The sequence below is a fragment of the Acinonyx jubatus genome, chromosome X, assembly GCF_027475565.1.
Source record: "Acinonyx jubatus isolate Ajub_Pintada_27869175 chromosome X, VMU_Ajub_asm_v1.0, whole genome shotgun sequence".
NCBI lineage: Eukaryota > Metazoa > Chordata > Mammalia > Carnivora > Felidae > Acinonyx > Acinonyx jubatus.
Window position 1 is genome coordinate 93,817,628 of NC_069389.1, and position 16,393 is coordinate 93,834,020.

The window sequence follows — 16,393 nt, forward strand, 5'->3', positions numbered from 1 at the left end:
ATAAATAAATTAATTAATTAATAAATATGTTTATTTAAAAAAATTGGGGGAAATCGTGGTCATGACTTTAGGCACGATTGGAGCTGCAGGGAATTCATATAAACACTGTTTGTTGTATCTATTGATATGGATGTTGGAAATAAATTCCCAACATCAGGAATGTGGTTAAATACATTTTAAGAGTATATAACTGAATAATTCAGTCTTTCAAGGTGATATCTGCTTTTATGTATTGAAATGGAAAGAGGTTCGTGATAGGTTGCCAAACAGTATGTATGATACCAACACAATATACATATATAGGTACATCCAGAGAAAACTATACAATGAAATAGTACCAGTAATTATCCACTGCTGTGTAGGAATATGGGTGTGATTATGTTCTTTCGTTTGTTTGTACTTTATGATTTTTCTATACTGAGCATGGAAGAAGAAAACAATGTGATTTTGCTTTTCTGATAGAAAAGGCTTCAGAGAAAATCTGATGCAAAGTCATGTTTTAGCCACGTCATTTTTAAATAGGACTGTACCCACCAGAGCTGGAAAGTAGAGCAGTTGGGATGCCTGGCTGGCTCAGTCAGTAGAGCAGGCCACTCTTGATCTGGGGCTTGTGAGTCAGAGCCCCAAGTTGGGTGTAGAGGTTACTTTAAAATAATATCTAAAAAACAAAAACAAAATAAAACAGGGCAATCATAACATATTTACAGAGAGATGGTGGTTAAAACAATGGAAAGAATTAAGAAAACTCAGGGGAACTCAGTCTCACAGAAGTCTTAGGTGCCTGACGAGACACCAAAAGAACAATGGAAAAGAAAAGAGGCCACCTCCAAGTAAGAAACAAGAACACAGCAGAACCAAAGGAGAATCAGGTGTGCTATAACCATAGAAGTGAGAGTGGAGGGGAACATGGTAACACTCTCCAGGTAGAAGTGTCCAGAGCAACTGTTGAAGTTTAAAGCTTCAGACGCCTTTTTAAAGACTTATCACAAGGGGCGCCAGGGTGGTTCAGTCAGTTAAGTGTCTTGACTTCGGCCCAGGTCACGATCTCACGGTTAGTGAGTTCGAGTCCCGCATGGGCTCAACACTGACAGTGCGGTGCCTGCTTGGGATTCTCTGTCTCTCTCTGTCTCTCTCTCTCTCTCTCTCTCTGTCTCTCAAAATAAATAAATAAACCTTGAAGATTTACCATGCTATTACCATATAACATAGTGTCCTCTTTCTCAAATGCATATCTAAATATGTCACTTATCAGTTCAAAATTGGCTCCTTCTTTGCACATTAGACCCACAGAAATCACAAGACCAGTGCTGGAAGGGAACTCAAGGATCATTTTGTCTTCAACCTTGATTTCACTGATAAGAAGAGTGAGGCCCAGAGAACTAAACTGATTTGCCTTGGGTCACACAACCGGTGACTTAAATCGAGTTAAAGTTTTTCAGCTGTCTGTGCTAAAAGGGCATGCAGGTAAATGAAGCCTTAGATATTCTGCTAAACTTACTTTGTCAGCAGTTTCGAGTTTCCTCGTTTGCCCACCTTTTCCTTCCCTGTAGCTCTGAATGGCCTACTCTGTTCGCCCCCCCCCCCCCCACCTTGCCACCTTCCCCTCTCCTTTCTCCTGAACCTGGTAATCTTAAGGTAAGTGCTTCATTTTGCCAGGTCTCTGTTCCGATCACCATACTAGGAAGCCCTCTTCTTGCCATCTTAGCAAACAGCTTCTCCTCTGACCAGACTCAGCTCCAGTGTCACTTTCCCTAAGAAGCATTTCCTGTCCGTCCAGGTGGCAATGCACACACACCTTTGGGCAGTGGTGAAGAGCAAAGTTTACTTGGGTTTGAATCCAAGCTCTGCCACTCGCTGTGACCTTGGGCAAATTACTGAATCTCTTTTTGCCCATTTACAGTATTCAGTAAAATAGGAATACTAGTAATTCCTTATCTACAGGATTCTCCTGAAGGCTGAATAAGTCATTATACATGAATACACTTAGAACAGTGCCTGGTCCTTGGGGTTTCTGGGTGGCTCAGTCAGTTAAAGGTCTGTCTCTTGATTTCATCTCAGGTCATGATCCCATGGTCATGGGATCGAGCCCCGTGTCAGGCTCTGCGCTGACAGCACTGAGCCTGCTTGGGATCGTCTCTCTCCTCTCTCTTGGCCCCTCTCTTGTTGTCTCTCTCTCCCTCTCTTTCCCCCTCTCTCAAAATAAATAAATAAACTTAAACAAAACAATAGTGCCTGGCCCATAGGGAGTGCTACCTAAGTCTTGGACGTCATCATTATCTAGAACCTACTTCTCTTATCAGAGTACCTAAAACACCTTCTGGTATTTTTTACGTGTCTGCCACTTCTTAACTAGACTGTAAGCTTCCTGATGTAAGGAATAAGGGTGATAACGAGGGTTTAACAAATACTCGTGGGATAAATAAATATGTCTAACAAACAAGTAATCCATACTCTAAACAAACTAGGCCCAGAGTAAGACTGTTACAAAAACAAATACATTGGAGAAAGTAATGTCTGCCCGTCCTTGCTTTTTAAAAAAAAAAAAAAAAATTCTTTTTAATGTTTATTTATTTTTGAGAGAGAGAGGGACACACATACAGAGTGGGAGCAGGGGAGAGACAGAGAGAGAGAGAGAGAGAGAGAGAGACAGAATCCGAAGCAGGCTCCAGGTTCCGAGCTGTCCGCACAGAGCCCGATGTGGGGCTCGAACTCATGAGTTGCGAGACCATGACCTGAGCCGAAGTCAGATGCTTCACCGACTGAGCCACCCAGGCGCCCCTGCACATCCTTGCTTTAAATATCAAACCCAGCAGGTACATTTGAGTCAATGTCAATTCACAAAACTGTCGTACAGTTGTTCAATTCTGTTAGGGGAATGTAGAAAGCGAAAACGTGCTATTCTACCACAGCCAGCCTTCGAAAGGGCTTCCATTTCCCGTTTTCCATGCTGGCAGGTGAGCCCTCCTGAACACCTTCTAACATGGGCAAGCCTTCCACCTTCCCTGACTTCCCTAATTCATCAATGGGATAATAACACTCAGTAAACATGTCACAAATTGTGACGATTCACAAATTAACGTCACTAACGTGCTTGAAGATGAAATGTGGAGCATCGCAAACTATTTTCGCCAGGGTTTGCCATCTTTATTCTTGGCGACAGTGAACGTGAACACGGGAACTTTGTCTATAAGGGGGCTTGGCTTCTATTTCTTCGGGTTAACTTTCTGCCGCCGTAACATGGCATTTCCTTCTTATGGACTAGCCTTGCTATTTCAGGGCCAAAATAGGCAGCAAGAACTCCTTGGGAGCAGTGGTCTGTCCCACTTTCATAAACCTGACGGTGTTCGGGATCTCCTCTTATGGTTAGGTGGGACCCGAGCAGCATCTGACCCTGTTTCTTCCTCTAATCCCTCACCCCGGACAAAGTCTCCATCGCATCCGCAGATGCTGATCTGTTACAGTAACTGATTCGACTCAAAAGCCAAACATTTGCTAACCAGCAGTGAGGACTCCTCATGCTCGCTAATGGTCAGAGCACACCTTAGCCGTGTCTTCTGATTAGCCTCAGCCTTCGCTGACATAGACAAATTAAAGAAGTCTTGGGGCGCCTGGGTGGCTTATTCTGTTAAGCATCCGACCTCGGCTCAGGTCATGATCTCACGGTTCGTGAGTTTGAGCCCCGCATCAAGCTCTGTGCTGACAGCTGGGAGCCTGGAGCCTGCTTGGGATTCTGTGTCTCCCTCTGCCCCTCCCCCACTCATGCTCACTCTCTCTCTCTCTCTCTCTCTCTCTCTCAAAAATAAATAAACACTAAAGAAAATTAAAAAGAAGCCTAGAGCAGTGCCAGCCAATAGACATATAATGTGAGCCCCAGATGTTAGCCACAAATGCAATTTTAAATTTTCAAGCAGCCACACTTTTAAAGTGAAAAAAACGGTGACATTAATTTAATAACATATTGCATCTAATGCAATAAAACAAAACGATTTTTTTTTAGCATGTAATCATTACAAAAAACAATCAACGAGATATTTTCCATTCCTCTTTTTCGGAGCAAGTCTTTGAAGTCTGATGTGTATTTCACACTTAGAACACATCTCAGTTCAGACTGGCCACATTCCAACTGCTAGATAGGCAGGCACACGTGGCTAATGGCTAGAGGTCTAGAGATCTGGTTTACTGACCCAAAGTAAGCTGAAATTACATATATATGTGAAATTCTGTGTATAAAATATACCACCGAATGGTCTCCAGCACTACCGCCTTCACACAGTACCCTCTGAGTGCAGGAAATGACACGGAAAAATGCAAGTTTTTGTCGTCTACACATCAGAGGGTCTTCCACATACCACTTATAAACTACAACGGCATCGTGCAGTAATATGCTACAATAGCAAATGTTACGTAGAAAACCTACGAACATCGTAAAGGATTTGGATTGCACGCACAAGCCAGCTATTACATTTCCGGCCAATTACCCACTGAGTGTACCGAGTTAAGAACAGAGGACATTGCCATGCGTTGTCTGAACGTGTGAAGGTTTGGACTCATGGAAGATTTATAAGAAAACCAATGTGTATTACTCTCGAGTACATAGAGAAATGCAAATTAGATTGGCAAAGAGTTGGTCGAAGCCCTTGACAGACCTCTATTAATCCGAATTCTTTCCCATACGCTGTTTCCACTGTCTAAGCACACCATTCCCCGGTGCTGTCTCCTAGAAAACTTCTGCTATTCTTCAGGTGTCTCTTAATGTTTTGCTCCAGGAGACTTTTCCTCATATTCCAGACTACACCGGGGATTTCTGAACTATGGCCACAGCACGCTGTACTCGTCAAATCATATCATCACGTGAACGCAAACCCTTCTTCGTCTTCTTACTAGAATGTAAGCCCCACGAAGGGATGGACCAGTTCTGTTTTGTTTGTTACTGAATCCCAGTGTTTCAAATGAAGCCTGGAATATTGGGAGTGCACGAATAAATACTATGTACTCAATACTATCATCATTGGCTCAAGTCACTACGTAAGTGTGCGATGTGAAGGAGTCACTATATGAGCATAGCAATTATACCTAAAAGAGTGCATCCATAGTGTTTATTCTTTTAAGGACTTTAGATTCTCCTGATACAATCTTGTTTATAATACTGATGTTTTTGGCAATGCTTTTATTTTTCCATCAAAAGGGCAAAATCTCAGTTTCAGTCTACGTGGTCTCAGATTCTCCATCAGTCAGTTACACTTTAACGAGGCGATTCCATATTGTAATTAGATTGTCCTTGAAACTTCATACCAGCCACTTCTAAAGTTTCAGAATGTGACTTATCTACCTACCTGAAGAGTTTTAAGCTATGCATCTCTTTTTGACTCCGGCCCTGTGTACTTTAAGCCACCTAAATGCAGAGTTTGGGTATAAATCCCACATTTGCACATTCAAGATAGAGGAAAGCGTGTTTCAGTTACATTTGAATTTTCCTGGTACATTTGGGAATTTTTTTTTTTAGCAACTATTTCCTTACACTACAAAATATGTACAACCAGGAGCTCCTCCTGTAAGTAGCCACACACAACTTGCTCCTCTCACTCGTCACCCCAACCGACACACCAGCCTTCCCTTGCCATTCTTTGGGTTTGACGTCCACTGCTGTTCCCTGATTACAATCACTAACGACGGCTAATATTTGTTGAGTGCTAAGATGCTAGAGCCTTCACAAACAGTATTTCATTCAATCCCCACAAGAATCCCACGTGGCAAGTGTCATTGGCATCCTCGTTTCAGAGGCACAATCTGAAACACAGGATGTTGGCTCACTTTCCTAAGGATTCACAGTGATTCAGAGGCAGAACTGGGCTTTGATCCTAGGCAGGGCAGCTCTGGAGTCTATGTTATAGCATTTTGATTAAATGTGGACATTCTGGTGGCACCCAGGGGAGGGCTCCTGTCTGCCCTGCTCTGGCCTTATCAGTGGAATAGGGGGGAAAAATGATATTTTTACTCATGATACCTGGGTATATAATAAATCATTGTGCTGTATGCCTTGAACTTACACATGTCTCAATAAAGCCGGAAAAACCTTTTTTTTTAATGAAACATTGAATAGATACAGTGACAATGCTAATTAGTTTTTTTCAATTTTGGTTTCTCCATTATTCCTCTTCCTAAACTACATTCTTATGTATTTGGAAATCACTGTGACAGATTTTTCCCAACATAAAAGTTATATACAGGATCTTTATTCCCATATTCTTTGTTATTGACAGTTCCTCCCCCCCCCCCCCCCACACACACACGGCTCAAACTTCGTCTAAAAACTGAGTTATAGGCATGGGAAGTGCAAACTTTTTGACTTGGAAAGGACTTTAGATAAGATCCCACCTCTCCAACTTACAGGTAAAGATTCCAAGGTCAAGACTGAGTACGCCAGGCCTTTAGTTACTTCGTTAATATTGTTAGATAATTCCGGGTAATAAGTGTTGCGAAGAAAATAAAACAGAGAAATGGGATAGTGAGTGATCTGAGATGGGAGAAGGGCTACTTCTGAAGGGGTGGGGAGCAAACACTGCTCTAGGGAAGTAAAATTTGTACAGAGACCCGAATGATGAGAGGAAGCCATCCAAGCAAAGATCGGAGGGAAAATCGTTCCAGGGAGGGAATGGCAAGCGAAAAGCCCTGAGGTGGAATGCATTTGATGCACTAAAGGAAGAGAAAAGAGCCAATTAGAGCTGAAGGATAGTACATTATCAGCCAAGAGCTAGGGCATGATGTCATGAAAACAACATCATGTCGATGTAGAAAAAACAAAAATCACTTAGGGCCTGTGGGCTGTGTCAAGAAATTTTAATATTATTTTTTTTAGTGTTTTTATTTATTTATTTTTGAAAGCAAGAGAGAGAGCACACGCAGGCGAGGGGCAGAGAGAGAGAGAGAGAGAGAGAGAGAGAGAGAGAAACAGAGAATCCGAAGCAGGCTCCAAGCTACCAGCCCAGAGCCCGATGCAGGGGTCGAACCCATGAACTGTGAGATCATGACCTGAGCCGAAACCAAGAGTTGGATGCTTAACCGACTGAGCCACCCAGGCGCCTCAAAATTTTAATATTATTCTGACTACAGTAAGAAGCCATGGGAAAATTGGGAGCAAGGCAGTGATATGATGTGTCTCAGTATTTTAAATGGTAATAGTAAGTGGTACTAAAACTTTAAATCAGCCTATGACAACAGCTGTAACTTATCATTAGCGTTCAGGGGTTTACAAAATTCCCTGGCCATGAGTTGAGTTCATTTACTATCAGTGCTTTAAGAAAACAAGGGACACGTTTAGAAATCGTAACAATTACTTTAATAGCAATGGCCCCACTGAATCACATCTCCCTGTACCCATTACCTTCCTGTAGCCCTCCAACGCATTGACTTTGACCTTGGCCTCCCACATTGACTCAGTGACTTCCCCGGCCAATGTACATGAGCAAACAAGTCACAAGCAGAGGCCTGAAACGCATTTAGGCATTGGGGCTTGCTCTCCCTTGCTGGTGATAGAAGCTAGCAACCATGTGAAGAAGTTCAGGCTAGCCTACAGGAATGTGAGTGGCACTTGGCCTGGTTACGTCCATCATCCCTGCTGATAGCTAGCTAACCACCACGGGACATGAATAAGCCCAAACTCGGGAATAAGGCACGCCAACAGCTGGTAACGCAGGGACAAGCCCTCTCAGCTAAGCCCAGCCCAAACTGCCAGCTCACAGCAGAGTGAGCCAATCAAATGTTGTTTTAAGCCATTTAATTTTGGGGTAATTGATCATACAGAAATGAGTAACTGAGGCAGCTATATAAATAGAATTCCATTTTAAAAAGCCCAAAAGTGTATCAAAATGTGTGCACTACCATAACTAAACTACTTTAAGTTATGCTTTGTAAAACCACTCAATCAATTTCAAAGGTGCTTAAGGCAGGGGAGCAGGAGTGGTTCAGTCGGTCAAGCGTCAGACTCTTGATTTCGGCTCAGATCATGATCTCATCGTTTCATGGATTCGAGCCCCATGTCGGGCTCTGTGCTGACAGCGTGGAGCCTGCTTAGGATCTTCTCTCCCTTTCTCTCTGCCCCTCCCCCACTGGCACTGTCTCTGTCTCTCTCAAAATAAATAAACTTTAAAGAAAAAAAGGTGCTTGGGGCTCCTGGGCGGCTCAGTCAGTTAAACATCTGACTTCGGCTCAGGTCATGATCTCACAGTTCCTGAGTTCGAACCCCGTGTAGGGTCTGTGCTGACAGCTCAGAGCCTGGAGCCTGCTTCGGATCCTGTGTCTCCCTCTCTCTCTGCCCCTCCCCAACTCATGCTGTCTTTTTCTCTCTCAAAAATAAATAAATATACATTAACAAAAAGAAATTTAGGGGCGCCTGGGTGGTTAAGTGTCTGACTTCGGCTCAGGCCATCATCTCACAGTTCGTGGGTTCGAGCCCCACATCAGGCTCTGTGCTGACGGCTCGGAGTCTGGAGCTTGCTTCAGATTCTGTGTCTCCCTCTCTCTCTGCCCCTCCCCTGCTCACACTCTGTGTGTCTCTCTCTCAAGATAAATAAACATTAAAAAAAAGTGATATCCAGTGAAAAAGTCTTTCCATTTATGTCCCATACTACCTACTACCACCATCTCACATAACCATTGTTATTCATTTCTTTTGTATCCTTCTGGAGTTTATGATTTTGTTATTCAAGAACTCAATTAGGAAAAACATATATGTTCGGATGTAAACGTAGTAAATGGGGCAAGAAAGAGAAGATATAATGGTATTTGTTAAAAGAGAACTCTTTCCGAGGAGCCTGGGTGGCTCCGTCGATTGAGTGTCCTACTCTTGGTTTTGGCTCAGGTCATGATCCCAGGATCATGGGATTGAGCCCTGAGTCAGGCTCCTTGCTGAGTGTGGAGTCTGCCTGAGATTCTTTCTCTCTCTCTCTTTGTCTCTCTCTGCTCCTCTCCCTCATTCACACACACACACTCTCTCTCTCTAAAATAAAATATTAAGAAAAAGAGAACTCTTGGGGTACCTGGGTGGCTCAGTTGGTTAAGCATTCAACTTCGGCTCAGGTCATGATCTCACGGTTCGTGGGTTCCAGCCTTGCATTGGGCTCTGTGCTGACAGCTCAGAACCTGGAGCCTGCTTCAGATTGTGCCTCCCTCGCTCTCTGCCCCTCCCCCAGTCGCGTTCTGTCTCTCTCTCTCGAAAATAAATAAATGTTAAAAAGAAAGGAAGAAAGAAAGAAAGGAAGGAAGGAAGGAAGGAAGGAAGGAAGGAAGGAAGGAAGAAAGAAAGAAAGAAAAAGAGAACACTTTCTGCACCGGAGGTTTGCCATTCTCTTTACTACCAACTTCTGGTTCGGTTTTATTAACTAACTCAATTGAAGAAGTATTTGTCACGTCTTCTCTACAGTATGATTCTAGGTGCCGGCTATATATGCATGCCATATAAGAACATCAGCAAAATACTTTGGTGAAACCAAAAGCAGGTTTTAATGGGTGACCTTAATTGCACCATTAAATAATTTTTATAAACGTAGGATTCTCTACCCTAGAAATTGAAAATTTCCATTGAACATGTTAAAGGAAATTGAATATTTAGAAAACAGCTGGAAAGAGCCAACACGAAGTCAAAGAAAAGAAAAAATGTACGAAACTTGAGAAAACAGCTTTAGGAATGTCTATAGTTCCTAGCTTTCAGCCACCAGGAAGATGTCCAACCAAAACTAAGATTTAAGTGTCTTCAGGGAAAAAGGAGTTTCAACATTTAGCAGCAGCTCCGTTACTAAGAGAGTATCTGACCTAAATTCACAGAAGAACCACTCGTATTTTAAGTTACCTCATGCTACTCCATTTTTCAGGCTTATAAATATATTGGTGATGTGAGGGACACAAATGCATTTTAAAACAAAGACCACACAGGAATTTTAATATTAACTCGCATTGAGCTAACCAACTAAATAATGTATGTCCCAGGAGAAATCACAGCCCAAAGCAACTACACAACATTAAGATGCGTAGAAAGCCAGAAGGCAGGCTAGGTCAGCTATGAGGTCACCACTTGCACTCATGGATCCCCCATTCCAGGCATTTGAAAGAAATTTTCACAACTGGAATCCGTTCAAACAAATATGTCTGCCATGCCTCCCGCTATCCTTCAGAGTTCAACATTTCATTTGCACGTGACTACTTTTCCACACATCGTTGTTAACTATGGTCAAGTTCTGACGTCAAAAGCAAGCAGGTCCTGAAAGTAGCTGTTTTCAAAATGCAGTTAATATATAGTTTCCCAACTCTGTGACTTTTGTTTTCTATTATCCTTCTGACAGAACCAGGTGGGAGAAAAGGATAGAGATCCTATGAATGGAATAGTTTCAAAGGAAGCATGACAGAAGCAGGTGATACCCTTCAATGGAGTAAAATTCATGTAATTCATACTAGTAACCGTGTCAGGGTTCCAGAGAAACAGTACCAATAAAATAGAGAGAGGAGGAGGGGGGGGGCCTGGCTGGCTCCTTCAGTAGAGCATGCAACTCTTGATATCGGGGTCGTGAGTTCGAGCCCCACGTTGGGCATACAGCTCACTTAAAAATCTTAAAAAAAAATAAAAAACTAAAAACGAAACATATAGAGAAAGAGAAAGAGACAGAGAAAGAGGCGGCAGACTGGGGAGGCAAGGAACAGTTTATGTTTAAGTTCAAGTAAGTCTGCCGGCAGAATTCTTCCTTCCTGGTGCCAAGTCAATCTTTGTCCTATTAAGGCCTTCAACTGATTGGATGAGGCCCACTCACTGTGGAGAGTAATCCACTTTATTCAAAGTCTACTGGCTTAAACGTCGATCTCATCTACGAAACACTTTCACAGCAACATCTAGAGTAATATTTGACCAAATGTCTGCATACCATGGTCTAACCAAATGGACACATAAAATTAGCCACCACAGGGGCATCTGCATGGCTCAGTTGGTTGAGCGCCCGACTCTTGATTTCTGCTCAGGTCGTGGGATCGAGCTCTGTGTTGGGCTCTGTGCTGAGTGTGAAGCCTGCCTGAGATTCTCTCTCTCTCTCCCTCTGCCCCTGTCCCCTGCTCACGTGCTTTCTCTCTCTCTAAAATAAAAAATAAATTAAATTAACCACCGCAACAGTTAATCTTCCACAAATATTTGAACAATACAGATGCTCCTGAAAAGTGGTACATAAATAGGGTTTTTATAGATAGAGGCCCTATGTGACTTCTCAAACTAAAGTTGCTTTCCACCCGTACCTTGACCCTGCTGGTAGTCCCTAAGGCAATTTTTAAATATTTTTATTTATTTTTGAGAGAGAGAGAAAAGAGAGAGACAGAGAGAGAGAAGGAGAGAATGAGTGGGGGAAGGGCAGAGAGAGAGAGAGAGAGAGAGACAGAGGATCTGAAGCAGGCTCTGTGCTGACAGCAGCAAGCCCGACGCGGGGCTCGAACTCACGGACTGTGAGATCGTGACCTGAGCCGAGGTTGGACACCTAAGGGACTAAGCCACACAGGCGCCCCCCTGAGGCAATTTAAACACGGGCATACGACTCCATAATCGGTAGGTTCAGTGACCCAAGGCCTGAGCCCTGGAGGATTGATGGTTGAGAGAAGTATCACTCTTCTTAAACTGGCAGACTGTGAAGTGAATACAGAGCATACGCACAGCCAGGGAGTTTTCTAAGCCCCGCTGGCTTTGTTCAGTCTAGAAAAGTGGCCTCCCACCTTGGATTCTTGCTCTGCATTCCAGTTCCTCGATGGGAGGCTCAATGCCTGCCCTGAACTTCAACTTACTTGACCGGAACCCAAACACTCCCTTTACCCTAAACTGGGGTTGCTTCAACCTACCAAGAGCAACCATCAGCCTGACGCTAAACATGTTCTTCAAGGCTGCAGTGGGGCACCTGGGGGGCTCAGTCAGTTAAGTGTCCAACTCTTGATTTCAGCTCAGGTCATGATCTCATGTTCTGTGGGGTCCGTGCTGTCAGGGCAGAGCCTGCTTGGGATTCTCTGTCTCCCTGTCTTTCTGTCCCTCCCCTGCTCTCTCTCTCTCTCTCTCTCTCTCTCTCTCTCACACACACACACACACACACACACACACACACACTTTCTCTCTCTCCCTCTCTCTTTTTCTCAGAAATAAACCAACATTTTAAAAAAGGCTGAAGTTTACTGCATCCCTTTTAACACTTAATTTGGGTTTTGTACCTAATTCTAATGTGTGTGTGTGTGTGTGTGTGTGTGTGTGTGTGTGTGTGTGCGCGTGTGTGGAAGGGGGGTGCGGTCATGGTCTCCCTCACACCAATAAGCAATTCTCCGGACACCAGCTGGGTGTCCTACAATTCAGCTCAATTCTGACACTATCTACCCAGAGACAGCATCAGTCGCCACAAGCTGAGGGTTCACTCCCACAAGTCCTCCCCCTCAAGGTCAGGTTATCACTTGTGCTTCTGACGGACCAGCTAGAGATTGTAGAGGTCTCATTTCACGGGCATGACTCATTAAATCATTGACCACTGGTGATCGATTCAACCTCCAGGCCCTCTCCCCTCCCTGGAGGTCAAGGGGTGGGGCTGAAAGCTCCAACCCACTAATCATAAGGTTGGTTCACCAGGCAACCAACCCCCATCCTTAGGTGTGATCCCAAAGTCACTTCACTGACACCTTTATTGCTCTCCTCACAGGACATTCCAAGGGTTTTAGGAGCTCCATGCCAGAAACAGGAAGACCAAATGTGTATTTCTTATTAGAAATCACAATATCGGGGTGCCTGGGTGGCTCAGCCCATGAAGTGTCTGACTCTTGATCTCAGCTCAGGTCATGATCTCATGGTTCTTGAGATCGAGCCCCGCACTGGGCTCTGCACTGACAGCTGCAGATCCTGCTTGGGATTCTCTCTGCCCCTCCCCTGCTCACATGCATTCTCTCTCTCTCTCTCTCTCAAAATAAATAAGCATTAACAAAAATCACAATATCGCAACACTATTTGGAATGCTTTCTCCCCAGCACACATTCCCTTTCGATTTCCTTATCCTTGGGAGCCAATACATAGACTGTTTAGTTCTCCTATTTTTTTCCTGTCCTTCCTCACTGTTCTGTGGCTTCCCCACTGGCCTGGGCCAGCTTGCATAGGTTATGGCAGTAGATGAAAAGGGCGGGGGGGGGGGGGGAAGTAAAAGCGAATGATTCAATAGTAATATTAACAATCACACTTATCCATTACGCAAGGTAAGATTGATGAATATTTTTATAGAACTGAGTACATCCAGATTTGAGCGGGCATTCAGCTTATGAAACTGAATGAAAGAAACCTCATTTAAATTGGAGTCGGGAGGCCAGACAGGGGCAGTCTCCTGTGCTACCACTAGTCAGAAATTACAAGCCCCCATCAAGAAGAGGTACACTGAGGCACTTGGGTGGCTCGGTCGGTTAAGCATCCGACTTCCGCTCTGGTCATGTTCTCAGGGGTTCGTGAGTTCGAACCCTGCATCGGCTCTCTGCTGTCCACACCGGGCCTGCTTCAGATCCTCAGCCCCTCACTCTCTCTCCCCATAAAAAAAAAAAAAAAAAAAAGAGAGAGAGAGAGTGAGAGTGAGAGAGGACTACCTTGCATACACAATAGGAAAAAACCTACTTTACTACTTTCTACTTTCTCCTACTTTCCAGCAGGAGGAAAAGAATTTTTCATTGGCCAGCAACAAGCTCAGCCAATATAATGTTACCACAGGTCACCCAATCAGAAACCATCACCACCCTGAACTCTTGCTTTCCTCCAAAGTAGTTTTGTTCAAAGCAACGCCTCCCAACTTCCTCCTTTTCTCTGTATAGTTCCTGTTTTTTGTTTCCCGGTCTCGTCTATGGTTTACCAGAGCTTGCATATCCCGAATTGAAATTCCTCTGCTCTTCCCGAATAAACCCAATTTGCCGGTAAAATAAATGGCTGTTTCACTTTTAAGTTTGACAAGCCACAGCTTGTAGAACAAAACTCTGAAAAGTGTACATTGTCAACAACAATACAATCATGATATTTCTGCTGATAAGCGTCAGTTATTTTCACCCCATTGCAAAGGGGCTTTCTTTGTGTCGGAATCACATATTCTAAAACGGTGATCTTAAGGGGAAAATGAGCTACAAAAATATTTTTTTAGTGAAAAACTAAGAAAAACTGGATATAAAATTATTGTTAAAGTATCTATTCATTATATTCAACTAGATTGTCCCAGAGAGAGCCTAGTTTGTACATCAGGCACCTCCAAAAAATACTTTCTTTTTGGCCGCTGTACGTTTTTAAAAATACCAGATGGCAGTTTTAACATTAACTTAAATTGATACCAGTAATTATTTGATATTTACTATTCATTCCTTGCCTTTTTTAAAATGTTGACCTCTTTATCTTCTTCAAATGGACTGTGAGCTCCCTAAGGGCAGCAAGCTGTATCCAATTTTTATTGGTTAACACTCACCTATTCTCACTCCACCCTCACCCTCCACCACCAATGACTGACTGAGACAGAATTCAGACTTGGGCAGGTGTTGGGAGCCCATTGGCAGGAAACCAGGGTGAAGAGGGAAGTATTCTCACCTGGGGCAACAGGAAACTCTGGGGCCAAAGTGGTTAGCCAAGCCCGAAAGGATGCCAGGCAGCCAACGTCCAAATGCCAAGGAGAAACTTCGGGAAAAGATCAAGTCCTGCGGGAGTTAGAGATGGAAACAATCAATATCAGAATGCACCGCCAGGAGAGAACCAGGGAGACAAGATCTAGCAAAATCAAATCTGGCTGAATTAGTGGGAAGAGAAGCCATAGCAATTGCCTTGGAAAGGCAGACAGCTCTTGGGGCTGGCTTCATAGGTCCGCAAGGGAGTGTTGAAAAGAAGGGGAGGTAACTCAGCCCAACATAAAGAGTCAGGAATGGGGTAGATTCATATTTCCTGGGGTGCCTTTCCCATAGTCAACTGTCAGTTAATATTAACTGGGCTAGTCCAGCAATAATTAGTCACACATGATCCTGGTGGTCTGAAAGTTAATGTGGCCCATTAGTGCGCACAAGAATAAAATAGATCAAAGTTTAGAGCACACCCCTAAGTCATGGGACTTGTTTATGATAGTAAAATGAGACCTTCAGAATGAAAGTCTGAGAACAGCTATGATGAGGCACGTGGAAGGAGGAAGGAAAGGAAAAAGAAGCTTGTAGTTAATGAATACCAACCCGTGGCCAGGTGCCTTTGTGTGTTTGGCTTAATTCGGTCCTTCAGGGCATAGGAGGTCCTCACGATGTCACAGTTGAGGAAACTGGGGAAAGCTTAAGTACCTTTCCTAAGGTCATGACGTCAGGACTCAAATGCAAAGCTGTCTGATTCCAGAAGCCAGGCTCTTTTTGAATATTCCACCTGCCACCTCATGAACCACGTTGGGAAAAGGCGCGAGCTGGTCGAAGTCAAAAATCTGACAGAGGGGCAACACGTCGTGAGCGAGGCAAGAGGGTCTCTGAAAGGCAGGAAAAGGTCGTTCCTTGAAAAGATACTGCAATCCAACTCCACTCTTTGTGACTTGGTTTGCTACCTGCGGCAACCAAGCGATGGTCCACGTAGTAATAGCTGCTATTTACTGAAAATCTGCTGCGTATTCATTGCCTGTCCTAGAAGCTTTACATACAGTAAATTCTGTTGTTTGCAAAGCATTTTCACAGCCATTATTTTACCTGGCTGATACAAAAACTCAGATACATTTTTCCAAGTTTATTTACTTACTCTGAGAGAGAGAGAGAGAAGTAGGGGAGGGGCAGAGAGAGGGAGACAGGATCCCAAGCAGGCTCCACACTGTCAGCATGGAGCCCAATGTGGGGCTCGAACTCCCAAACCATGAGATCATGATCTAAGCCGAAATCTAGAGCCAGAAGCTTAACCGACTGAGCCACCCAGACGCCTCCAAATACATTTTTAAAAAGCCAAGAAGCCGTGTTTCCAGAAACGGGAAACAAGGTTAGGATAGGAATAATAACCATTACAATACTGAAACCTGGACGGCTAGGCTGGAACTGGCTGGCTTTCTCCTGTCTAAAATCAAAATGTGGTGGTGGGGGGGCACCTGGGTGGCTCAGTGGGTCGAGCATCCGACTCTTGATTTCGGCTCAGGTCATGATCCCAGAGTTGTTGGATCGAGCCCCACGTCGGGCTTCATGCCGAGTAGGGAGCCTGCTTGAAATTCCGCCCCCCCCAACCCCTGCTTCTCTCTCTGCCCCTCTCCCCTGCTCACATGTGCACCCTCTTTCTAAAAATAAAATCATAAATAAATAAAATCAGAAAGGAAGGAAGGAAGGAAGGAAGGAAGGAAGGAAGGAAGGAAGGAAGGAAGGAAGAAAGAAAGAAAGAAAGAAAGAAAGA